The sequence below is a fragment of the Colletes latitarsis genome, chromosome 4, assembly GCF_051014445.1.
Source record: "Colletes latitarsis isolate SP2378_abdomen chromosome 4, iyColLati1, whole genome shotgun sequence".
NCBI classification, from domain to species: Eukaryota; Metazoa; Arthropoda; class Insecta; order Hymenoptera; family Colletidae; genus Colletes; species Colletes latitarsis.
In genome coordinates this window covers 42172811-42186250 of record NC_135137.1, presented here as the reverse complement: position 1 = coordinate 42186250, position 13440 = coordinate 42172811, and the positions used below count along the sequence as shown (strand labels likewise).

Here is a 13440-nt window from a genome sequence, read left to right as displayed (position 1 = left end):
AGACTGGGATTTAAATTTAAATCAAATAGTAGAAAAAACTTACTATACGATTTATACGGAGCTGAAATTTAATTGGAAAGAGGAGACAGAGAAATTACTTCGCAAACAAGCTTACTAATTCTATACCTAATTTCAATACCGCTCCGTCTTTTGGCGGAGATCTAGAGCCGTTTTTCCGTCTACAAAACGCTTTCAGTTTTAACTAGCAAACTTTGAGAGCGGGCGATTGTGCCCGAAATAAAAGAAAAGTTCGCGTAAGCATAGAATCGCGCGATCACTCGGTTTCCGAGACGCGGCATTGTCGGTGGAGAAACAAGAATACGGTTCCCGTTCAAACTAAAATAAACAGTATCGTTTCCTTTCGTTGTGGAACTTGCTGCGCAACAATCGTTCGTTCCGTTCGCGTTTACGACCGAACGACTCGATGTCGCTGAATCCCGGAAACCGAGGAACGTTACGCGCGCGCAGATTTTCACGAAATTGGCGCGCGAAACGCGTTCAAAGGAACGGAGCGGCGCACAGGCGAAACGATACACCCTGTATACGTCGTTCGAAACTTCGAAAGCCAGAATTCTATGCGTGCGCGTTCACGTTTAGAAGCCGAGGCCGACTTTGGCTAAAGAGGCCATCGACGAAGACCTCGCTATTATGTGCTCTTCGAGGCGTGTGCGTGCGTGTGCAAAAAGCGATTCGCCCGTTGACAACGCGAGCAACCGAGCGGCCACCAGGCGTACGGAACGAAAACGGCCGCATTGTTCGCGGCCTTTCCCTCGAAATCGTTTGTTCGAACGACTAAAAGTACGCCAGATACGTTTATTTATTTGTCTCCAAACGCGCCGTTTACGAGATTCCGAAACTCGCAATCAGAATGGTGTTTACGGAACACACTGTGGAAAATCAACTATTGTAAAATCGACCATTGTACCGCCTCTACGAAATTAAGTCCAACAACGTCCAAAGTAAATTCATGAAATTTCCGATCTACGGTCAAACATGCAGAGAAGAAGGTGGTGATATGAAATCGATATTAGATTACTATCTGTGAATGGGGGGATAACAGGACAATAAAAGTGAAATTTCTTGAATATATCTGCAAACTGATATGGAGAAGGTTGAAATACAGCCAGCTAATATACAAAGTTCTCCGATCCTAAAATGTCCTAATTATCCCGTACAATCGCGGGAGAAAAAAAAGGATAAAGTAACAGCCTAATCAGATACGGCTAATGTTCTACGGTTTGTCTCTACTCGTCTGTCCCTACAATCTGAGCTTGGGCAGGTTCCAAAAAAATGTTCGTCCGGATCGTAAATTCCCCTTGTTAGATGTAACTGTATATTAATATAACACCGTGTACGACAGGACCCTGCTTGGAATGGTCGAAGCGTCTAGCGGTAATAAATGATTCTAACGAAGAAACGTCACTGTAAGTAAATCCATTGTTCTAAACATTATTGTTCTCGGGCACGATTACGACAAAGAACCGTTCGAAAAATTCACTCGTTCACTTTCGTGCTGAATAAAGAATAAAAGAAAACCCATCGTTTGAATAAAAGTGGATTTTATACCGTAAACGCTTAACGAGCAATTAATTGTACGCGCGTGATTATCGTTGCGAGCGTTGCAATTTCTGGCCTATTGACGCGCCTATTTTATCAAGCTCGAGTGACGGCTTATTATTCTAAAGACGAGATAATAGAAGGCGTGTACCTTCGAATGATAACATAAAAAAAAAGGACGAGGTTGGGGGAGGGAGGGAAACAAAGAAGCCCCTGTGTTACGAACTAATAATAGCTCGGTTTGCAGTTTCGCGACTCGGTGTACGAAATTATTTCAAATCCGTCGTATTTTTGGATCGCATTCCGCGGGCTAGCCTCTGCATTCGCGCAGGTGCATCGAGCGACTGCAACAAAAATCCGGTGGAAATCGAGAACGAATCGCGATTCGGAAGGACGTTGAAAATTCGATCGTTCCTTTTTTATTTAAAGGCCGTTTCGCCTCGTTTGGACCATCTTGTAATATCGTAAACGGGCAAAAAAGGGAGGGCACGCCATTGTGCAGAGGGCATTTAACTCCATCGTCTTGAGCATTCGTTCGTACCCTACTGAGTGCTCTTCAAGGAACCAGGTGAATGGTTTTATGAGCGGCGTCGCGAAACAAGAAGAAAGAAATCTTATTCAATCTGGTGTTTGGTAAAGAGGGTCGTAAGGATAAAATATATTTCACTCTGGTGTCGAGGGACAAGCGTTGTTAATTGGTCGACGACACAAATATCTCTATCGAACGTTATTTTAATTGCACGCGTTCGAACGATCGTAATAAATTATGAAAGTTGCAGTTTCTGCAAACTTGATGAGTTTCATAATCCGAATCATCCTTGCCTCCTGAAAAAAATTATGTAACGCGATAATGGGATTCTCATTCTGAGAAATTTTAACTGATAACTGTCACGAGCAGGTTCCTTGGTGATCTATTGTTTCAAAGTCACAATGGCGGAAAAATGGCAAAATGAAGAAATTATATGGGATTATATAATGCTTGTTTTATTCTAAACGAGTCTTCTATAAACTTTTATCGTTATTCTTGCGAGTCAAAATTCCTTCTGCGGTAATGCTCGATAATTTCGATTGCCGAGTTGCCCTAAGCGCAACGTGAGTCAGAACGAGCACCCATGAACGATCGCGATCCCGGCCAAAGTCACAATGTTGTTGCCAAAGTCACAACGCCGCGTCCAACGATCATTCCCGCTCGTAGAGTAAACGAAAAAGCTTTTCGAACCGTGAAAAACGCATCAAACGACGCGCCGATATTAAAATAGTTTTACGGCGTTCTCTTCGTCGCTTCCCGATACTCGCTCGAAGACGCTTCCGGGCACGGAAATACCGCAGCCGACCATAACATCCTCCTCCACCACTGTGAAAACCCATGTTATTAATTTGTCCTTATTTTTATTCGATTCAAAAGTTGATTACTTTATACAATCTTTGTAGTATTCAACGTGGTTGCCACGATGGACACTGGAGACCACAATAATTCTTTAAAATTGGTATGACAAATGACGCGTTGAAAAGAACATGTGTCACAAGAGTCAAAGACGTATATTTCCGCTTGTCGAAACCTATGAACATCGTTTAAAATCCCGAGCATCAAACCATATTATTATTTTCCGACGACGTCGAGATAGATATCGTTGCATAATTGCCCGACACGAACGCATCGATACGTATGTATAGCTCGACGAGTTTAATAAGAACCCTGAAGTAGTGACTTGAACGCGAAACCACGCAATCAGACCAGTGGCGCACAACCTTTTTCATTCCTGATCCAAGCAAAATAAAACTAATTAAAATAACGCGACAATCGGTAAATGGATACTTTGTCTTCTAGAAAATCGAATCCGTAGAACACGAATCTGTTAACGTATCCGTATTTTATTTAGTTCTACTAGCGTTAGTGTTTGTAAATATTGACGATAGTATTATCTGTTCTCTATTGATTTTAAAACCTTCCGACCGTGAGTTTGTGTCAAGTTATCGCAGATGGCGAGGTACAGCAATCGGGAATACACCGATACGTTGTTTGCATTAGAAACTCGTGGTGGTGATGCTTCTGCTGCAACTATCCATCTACTCTATCTAAATGAAAACCAGTGTTCACGCTACTGTTCGTTCGAAGGGAGAAATACAAAACGCACCAAAGAGTCGGAGGAAAATAGTATAAAGCGGGCTAAGAGCACTCGTATATAGATTTTTCATTTTTCGTTCGAAGCGCAACAGTCCCGTTATCAGAGCTCAACGCACCAACGCGAGCTACTTTTTCTCCTCTCGGCGATCAAACGTTTTACCGTAACGCTTCGATAGAACTTTAAACAATAGGAATAATGACTGAACCGTCTGCTGGGCACAGATAACCGACACAGTAGCCATGGGTAAGCATCTAAAGTCGATCGTTAATTTCGTGAAATGATAAATTTCCAGGCTTAATTGTTTCCATGTGAATGATGCGAGTTTAAAATATTTTTAACTTTTTATCGCGGCACTAATTTTCGATCGTTCTGTATAAGAATTCGTCACGAATTTACAGAATAATTCCAACGGCAAGAACGCGAATAATCGGGACTGACGACTATTCTGCTTCGTTCGTGTTTTTGTTACGGTTTATTAATGTCGTCGATAAATTGTTCCGTCTGTAATCGAGACTATTTGATTGCTATATAATAGGCTCCGCGAACTCTGTGGTAGCCAACAGAGAGATTGTGATCGTTCGCGCGCAGTGTGCACCGGCGTATTTTGCTCACGTTCCGGCACTTGTTTCTAGAGATTATTACGGATGTAATCGTTTCTATAACGCAACGTTATGTATTTGCAACGACCTCTGCACAATAAATCCGCCTACGGTACTCCTTCTCCCCCGATTATGTCACGAAACATCCAGCGGACGCTGCTGTGCCAAGCAGTGTGCGGCGAGAAGCGTTTCAGAATTACAGCAGATAAATCGAGAAGCGACGAGGAGGCTTGGCCTAAAAAGAAAAAGTAAAACTTTACGTCTTCCGGTCTGCGTTTGATACCGCCGCTCGAGAAACAATTCCGGGCCAGTCTTTGTGTATAATTTCCCAAGATCGACTGAAATCGGACGCCTCGCGCGCTTTCTGCTTGCGTTACAAATTGTGCTTTTAACGCGATACCGCGCGCACCCTAGGTCACTCGACGATACTGCATTATCGCGTACTATCTTAACTCTCAAACAGTGTCTACGACGAGCAGGAAGACCGAGGATTACTCGTCGTATCTCGTATCGAGAAACTCTCACGATCCAAGTCTCGAAAACAATTACAAGTTACACCCCTTTCTCGTTCGATACTTTGTTTTTTTCGCCTACTATATCTCGACCTTTCCGTCTGATTACATTGCACTTGTATATTTCAACTAGTTCAATAAGAGCCCCGAAGTGGTGGCTTGAGCGTGGATAAGTGAGTGGCAGAGATGAGATCAGGCAATTAGACTATCACCCAGGCTTATAAGCTCAGCTAACGAGTGTCATCTGATACTGTTTAAAACAAGTAAGCCTACTGAAGAATAACAAGGACCGAATCCGGTGATCTTATTTAACTCGTTGAGCTGTATCTCCTCGTCTCCGACTGTCACATCCTACGAACGTTTGAATTGCCCCGCCCGTTTGTATCAAATTACTCCGATCTTTGCAACAAATATATTATTCTCTCTCCTTGCTGAATTCCCGAGTGCTGTAAGAGCCGGACGAACGATGGAGAAAACTGCAGAAACGCGTTACGAGGCGAGACTTCACGGTTTTTGTCGCCACCAAAACTGCACGGGGCTGCAAATCGCACGGATCGAAGTATGGCGATTCCCTACGTCGAGTACCTGTCCCGACGAAACCGCGAATCTCTGCCAATACGCGTGGCCAGACATAAATCATTGTCAGCAGCACAACTCGATAGCAGGCCAGGCTAACGAGCGGAACCGCGCGAGGGAATTGTTCGCCACGCTCGATGCATGGCTTCTGACGCCATACGGTGTTTGCTGACGCCTTACATTTTACACGTGCGCGATAACATGCAATAAGAAAGATTCCAAGAAAACGGGAGGGTCGATAGTTCCAAAGAAAAACGAAAATACCGCGCCGCGGAATTGTTCGACGTCTGCCTCGTATCGTCTTCCACTTTCTCCCGTTTGCACTGTCCTTGGTTCGAGAACTTGCTTTAGTTACCGAAGTTGTATTGATTTGGTCGTTTCCGAACGCGAAACAATCGACGAAGCAACGTCCGGTGTTCGACGTTTCGTTTCGAGACGATCCTCCAACTATTACGAATCGCTTAGCGAGCTTTGTTTCTTCTGCTTAAAATTATACGCGCATGGTACCGACTCGATTATAATAAAACTTTCCAGGGAATATATTTTTAATCCATGACGAAGCTAATAATTTCACAGATCACTGTTTCACGATTTAGCTAGTGTCAGTTTGCGGTAAAACAGAAATTTTTGGACTCGTGTGTATGCAGTAGAACCTCGATTAGTGCAAGAAAACTCCAGCCACGATTAAGGTTCGCGGAATGATCAAGGTAACCAATCCATTAAGGAGTCCTACTTACACAGTTTATCCTCACTACCACTTACTTCCTCCCTCCTGCTTCGCTCGTTGCTAACTGACCACTCCTTCCATTTACAATAATGGTAGAAACACTTACCCCGTGTTATTCAGTAAGAATTATTGACACTGTAAGAACTGGCGTGTACGTACCTGAAACAAAATTGAACAACACGATTAGAAGAAAATAGCGCGTCGACGCGTTAAAATAGTTGTCGTTTGGGGAGGCGCCCCCTTAAAAAAAAAGAAACATAATAAAGATTTTCTTCCAAAGGAGACTATGCAATATCATTTCTGTTATAATATCAATATTACTCTTCGTAACAAGCCTGCACCCTTTTGGGTTCAAGTTTGTAAGATAGCACGAGAGGGTGAAACTTTGACGAAACTACCATCCAAAGTTGGGTATGTAGCGTAAAAGTAAATTTCAAAATAAACATAGAAGACAGCATAAATTATAGTAAGTGATATAATCATTAGATAGAGGATGAAATGCCCTTTAAAATGAGCGTTTGTGAGAGTCGATAGCTTCATTAGTTCCGGAGATATAGCGATTTTAATTTCAAGTCGATGTGGTGGCTAGTTCCGGAAATACAAGGGTCCGAAGCGTTTGTTTACTACGGCCTTGTCAAGGTTGTTGACCACACGTGCTCGTAGTAAATAGTAAACACTACGTCACTCGGTCACTCGGTCAGTGGGTCAACGTGCGAGAAGGAAATTCGACGCGACGCGTTAGACGGAGACAAAGATAGTTGAATTAGAAAAATTACCTTTTACATAAATTACGATATCTCCTAAACGGAAAGTCGGATCGACAAAAACCAAAAGCCATTTTAAAGAGGAAGGTTTGCCACTGCTAACAGTGGCTCAATAATGGATAAAGCACTAGTAGTTTCGGAACTGCACGCTTCCAAAGTTTAACTATTTTAATACGCGTAGTTAGACTGTTTTAAGACAGTGGAAACTGAAGATTCTCTCCTTTCTTCTTTGCTATACATATATTTCCTATTTACATCGGAAGCTAATCAGAATTTGGTACCAAATTTTGTCCAGTTTCTTACAAAAGAAAAATATAAATGATCACGTCGTGGTAGGCAAGACAGACCACATATTTTTCTCAGGAAACAAACAATAAGAATAGAAGTGAATATTAAAATAATATTGTGTATTAGAAATTCTAAACGAAATTTTAAAAACGGCCATTTGACCAGTCGCGGCAGGTTTAGTGTTAACGGAGGATCCGCTGACCCCGCAAAAATGAAAAAGAATAACAAATCCTATGCAATTAACGAAACCGATAATCGCCACCGATAACGAACGATTTTCCTCTCCGATCGAAACTTTTAACGACCAAATCCGAAAACAAAGGCGCACGCGTTTCCATTCCGACGAGTCAGACTAATGAAGTAATTAATAAAAGGAACGACCGCGCTTCTTGATAACCGATTCGTTCGGCGAAACGCAAATTACATAAACTCGCGTTTAATGTTTCTCGGGTGATAGCTAATTAACGAAAGTTCGAGAGCTTCGTCGTCGATTACCAGCCGAAACTACGTCGGAACGGAGCAAAGTGCGTGGTCGCTACTCTCGAGACGCGAACCGTAATAATTAATTCGCTGTATCGTTTCGAGACCGTGATCTTCCTCCTAAAATATTCCTCGAAACAATATCTGCGCTGAAACCAGAGAACTTGCATTCTCCCGTTCTTCGAACAATTTTAATAAAAGTTCTAAATCGAGTTCCCGGTTAATTTTTCTCGAAAAAACTTCCCCCGATCCACGGTTTCTTAAAATATCGTCGAACGCGCGCGGCGGGAGCCAATTTCGTCCGCGAACCGATGCGTCTAGAAGCATCGCGCCGCGAAACCAATCTTCGACTCGGTTCCCGGAAGACCAACGCGAGAAGTCTCGTTTTTAGGGTCGTCCCTCGAAAGATCTCGCGAATCCCGCGCGAATACAAACATGGCGGACCAATGGAACGGCCGAGGGGAGGTGGGGGGATCACCGTGCAGGTAGAGGCGTGCGTATAAACACGCGTGACACCGTTAATACCGCGTGGGTCAAGTCCGAGTAGCCGAAGAAGTGGTCGTCTAAAAATATATCGCGTTTCCGTTGCGGAGCCGGTGAACACGGGGACGCGAAAAGAGAGGGAAGTTTTGCGTGCGTGTGCGTGTGTGCACGGAGGGGGAAGGAGGCGAAGCAAAACAGCCAGGCAGCGTCGAGGCGGCGTTAAAAGGACGTTACACGGTGTGCGGCTAGTCTAGCCGGATCCGGGGCCGAGTTCATTTCACTTTGCAGTCATCAGGTTCTCCTGAGTCACTCGAGCCAGCGAGTCGGCTGGCCGGCCAGGCAGACAGGTTGCTACCTGCCCTCGGAACGTTCCTGGAACGATGTGTGCGTTTGCGTGATACGTGGCACCCAGGCCTGTGAGCGTGTTTCCCGTGCGCACGGTTTGCAAATTCACCGATGCCACGGCCGGCGGACCGGTCGTTCGACCGACTGGACACTGGAAAATTGCGACGACGATGCCCTCCTCGTTGGCTCGTGGGGCCCCGTCGTCCTCCATAGGGGAAATTAAGAGTCAGCTGGACGCCCGGTGCGAATCAGCTGACCGAGAACTTGGTACATTACCGTGTTCGCAAAGTGGAACTTACGAGGAAAGGCCCCCGCTTGCCTAGCGAGGCTTTGGCCGACTATGGAGCTATGAAAATTATGGTTTCGTGGGCACACGATTCACGGATCACAGTATATTTCAACCCTTCGCGGCTGGTTTTGGAGTCGATGATCTTGGAATCGAGCGACTACGGGGGTTCGCGGATTTCAATAAAGTATATTTAGTAATAAAATACAATTACAGGCTCTCGTCGCGTGGCGATGAGAATGTCGATGGTCGGGGATTCTCAGTAGAGGATATTGTTACGAGAATCTTTTGTAAAAACATAGTGATTGGAAGTTGTTTCCTCCGCTTTAACTGGTTATAATGGCATTGGAGAGGTTTCTAATGCCTCTGTAATCATTCTTGTAACACAGAAGCTTCGTTTCCAGGGATCGTTTTCGATGCTTTTGTTCTTCGGTAAAAATAATTAGAAAACACACCGCGATCAACTTGGTCTATAGGGTTCGTAGTACGGACATGTTCGTTTTACGTTCTGGTAATCGGCTTTCCAGCGTGCTCGATAAACGTTCCACGTGAATTAGCTCTGGATCGCGGAGGATTAGTTCTCGAACCGTTTCCTCGTCGGTCTCTAACCAAAAAATCGAACGTTGCACGACCCCGGGAGAAACGAGGCTCTGCCAGTGCTTTCTTTTGGCTTCTGTTTACCGGTCGCGGACGAGCGAACCGCTTTTCGAGCTACGAAGTTCTCGAAGCTGCGAAAGTTATATAATCGTAACGTCGAAGCCGAAACGCGCTGAGTAAATTGAAGAGGAATCGCGGAGGATTGAAGAGGGTTTTCAGCGTGGCAAATTGGATCGCGGATGAGAAGACCGATGGGACGGCGATAGAGGAACCCGTGGAAACGCGTCCGCAGATTGTTTCGAATTCGTTTATTGAATTTTATCGCAACCTCGAGCCGCGTTGCGGCACCGGGCATCGATTCGAGAAGAAACGGGACCGATAAACGATAAATTTCCAGCACGTCCTGGATCAATGTTTCCCGAACGTGACCGTGGGAACGTTGTAACGGGCACGATCGACCCCCTCAGGAACGACCGGAAGGTCGGTTTTACAGTACGCCACTCTGTGGCCTACGGTTTGGAATTTCGTACTTCCTGCCCCCGTACGGGCACCAAGGTTCCGCCCAAATAAAGAACAGCCTGGCTTGGGTACATAGAGACCCTACGAAACCTATTCGAAACATTCTGGGAACTCCTGCTCCGACGAGTTTTGCTCCAAGAGGCGAGGCTATATTGACCCTTTAAAAAAGATGATTACTTTAATACTTTCGTCGATGAAATTATCGTAATATCGATCCAAGTAAACGAAACAGCTGAATAAGCGTGGACCTGGGAAACAGTTATTTTTAATAGATGAATCGTTCTCATCTGGGAGCTAATAATACAATAACATCTTGTTTCACGTGTCTGTCCAAACTCTATTGAGCCGAACAACAGTCATTCATCGATTATCTGTCACCGGAAAGTAAACACAATAAAACGCATACACGCGCTAGAGCATTGTCCACGTGATCGTGGATCGTGTAAGCGATTCTGTAAAGAAACGTGCTTAAACGCCTGGTGAAATAAACGTCGATCATGGTATAAATCGGCGCCTCTTAAACGTTTTTCATCCCCTATCCTTACTCTTGAAACAGCGAAGCTTGACACTGATCAGAATGGTTCCAAAGAGACCCAACTTTAAAGGTTTAAATTACTATCGATTGTTACTATGGATCGTGTGTTTGTGGAGTTTCAATAACGATCCAATTATACGTACAGAAATTAAAATAAAAGTAAAAGTAAGAGAACATGATGCGACACGTGTTTCGGTAACGTCGGTTGCATCACCGGAAGTGGAAACGTAGAATGGGAACATCGCGAGGCGACACATGTAACGTCCATAACAAATGTTCGGAATAATAATCGTATATGCCCATTGTTTCGCTAACCAATGTATACAAAGTTTAAATTGAAGAAAAGGGACACTATTTAAACCGAGTAAAAATTTTTAAAGCATAGATACGGTTGTCTAATAACTTATAAGTTTTTAATTGCAATAGAATCAATGGGAACCTTTGGAAAAATCCATGCAAGGAAACCATGCTCGAGCATCGCGTTCGAAGATTCGGAAAGCGTCGGATATATTGCGTCGCTTTAACAGCTTTACACCGCAATGACGTCAGCGTCAGCTGATCGAGTTTTCCGGCGTGCAGACTATCGCGACGAAAAGAGACAGCGATTCTCTGTCGTGTCGTGGCTGGGAGCTTTACAACAAAGTTATTGGCTGCTCGTTGCAACATGTACCCTTGCTCGCATTAATATTCAAACGCCATGGTACTCCGTGCGTTATTGCTTTATATATAAACATAATATCGGTTTTGCGAATTAATTGTAGTTGCAACTCTCTGTAACCAAAATTCTAACAATAGGATAACAGCTTCTGAACAAAACGCTACGACGAAATTAAAATTGAACATCGTCCCTTGTTGTCCGCAACACTGAGTGACTTTAATAATTGTAAATACTATGAAAATTGTTTTATATATTATTTTAAATGCTTCTAGCTGCAACGTCTCTCTTATAATTCCCTATATCGTATTAGTGTCAAATTATTTGTAATATTTCGTGGCAAATGCCACTAATTGCCACGATATGGTGGCGTACCGCGGAACAGTGGTTAAGAATCACTGCTCCGTGCTGTAATCTACCTCGTTAATACGGCCGGATTAGTTTCCAGAATATCGGGGTAAAATGAATATCGCTTTAGAGTAAATTAGTCTTCTTCCGTTCTGGTAGTGCATAAAAAACGAATCAGGGTAACGATTATCGAGGTTTTATTGTGTACGTCGTAAGAAAATAGCACGGAATTCGACTTTGTTTGCAAGATAGATCCAGAATACTCTAAGAATCGGCGAACGTTCGCAAAGGGGAAACAAACGTATCAATCTCTCTGGAATTCAAATGTACCTTTTGTCAACGCTATCCTTGACGTTCCTGATAGGGTAGATATCGGAGCCTAACATCGCCGACGGAACGTCGGTTGATCGTCGGCGGAGATTTCTTCTCCGTAGCGTGTCGCCCTAAGAATCGATAAACGCGTCGTCGACTTGCGGAACAGTCGACATAAGCATTCTCTCAACGATGATAAAACCTGGTGCAAGACGCGCCGTGGAAGAGAGACGTGCAACAATCTACGGATAACGAATCTCGAATAACGAACAAAAGATAAATGGCGTACGTTAATCTTTAATCTCGTTTATTTCTGTATAATAGAGATACGCAACGAAAAGATACGATCGATTTCTCGATCGAACGAGCGAACGCAAAGTAATCGATCGCTGCCAAACCCTGCACCGTCGACGCAATCGCGACTCGAGAGACACAGGGAACGTACAATGACCGCATCCAGGACCCGACTGGCCTCGGTGACTGCATTTATGGCTCTCTAGAGCGACGGGGAAGGTGATAAACTGATAACGCAAGAGCGCGAGACGACGTTAATGGTACCACGTGGCTCGGACCGCGAGACGATTTTGCAGTTGCATTCCGTGTCGAGGGAGTCACGATTCGATGATTCGATGACTCTCTCTCTGTCTTTCTGTCTCAGAGGTTCGATCGTCTTGGCCACGACGAACGGGAAAGGGAATCGATCGATAGAGTTATACGATACATTATCTTCGTAATCGCGATACTGTCAACCGAGCGAATTACTGATATGACGGATGAAAATTGACCATCGACCGATAGGATGAGCTACGCGATGGGTTAATTTAACTTCGATAAAGAAAAATGGGTGAAACAAAAGCTTCGTTTGACCGATATACCAATGAATTAACGTTGACCCAGCTACGGCTCGTGACCTGTCACCGAAACGTCACGTACGAACAGATAGTGGGCGACGACCGTTCGAAAAGAGAATGAAATTAAGTACACGCAGAAGAAGCGAATATTTATTCGTTAAAGAGTAAATAAATAACAAGTTATCTACCAATTCCTGATATTTTTGGAAATTAAAAATAGCCCTCGATCCCCCCTAATTGTCGGTGAACCAATAAACTCGCATTCTATTGGAAATCCATATCGTTTCACGAATTCAAGAAGTTCCAGACAGGAGGTTGATACAATTAATACGTAACACCGATTCGAAATAAACTCTACGTCGTTGCTGTAACCACGAGATTGCTTCAACATTCTTTCACGTAAAAATATCGTGCAAACGATAACGTTAGATCATTGCACGGAATGACAAATTCACGGTTGCAAAGAATCGGTTGATCGAATGTTACTCGAATAATAGATAGAAAGTAAACAGTCGACATAGCGATTCCGTCCTATCTTTTATTCGATCGAGCAGTTGTTCAAACAAACCCCCATTCTTTCAACGTGAAATTACCTGACCGCGATCACGAAACATAATTAAAACTATCCTTGCTCGGCGAATTAGACGCTTCAGGTTGAGATCCTAATTTACTACGAGCAACGATCTCATCGGCGCCTCTAGTCTCCTACGCGATTGTGACCCCGTGACCAAAACGACAACTTCGCCTATAAACTAAAAGTCACACGATTGCAACGAACTTTGCTTATGAACAAACTTTGTTCTCGCGGCAATAAAACGGGCGACGAACTAATCTCTCAAGAATACCTGATGGCCCATCCACGGCGCCATTGAAACGCACC

At 44.0% G+C, this 13440-nt stretch overlaps 1 protein-coding gene across 11 annotated transcripts in view; it reads right to left on the bottom strand.

Moving 5' to 3' along the window:
- The window catches only part of Gish (casein kinase I gish), a 79244-nt gene that overhangs the window by 53948 nt on the left and 11856 nt on the right, over positions 1-13440 (bottom strand). The gene's annotated exons all lie outside the window — the stretch shown is intronic.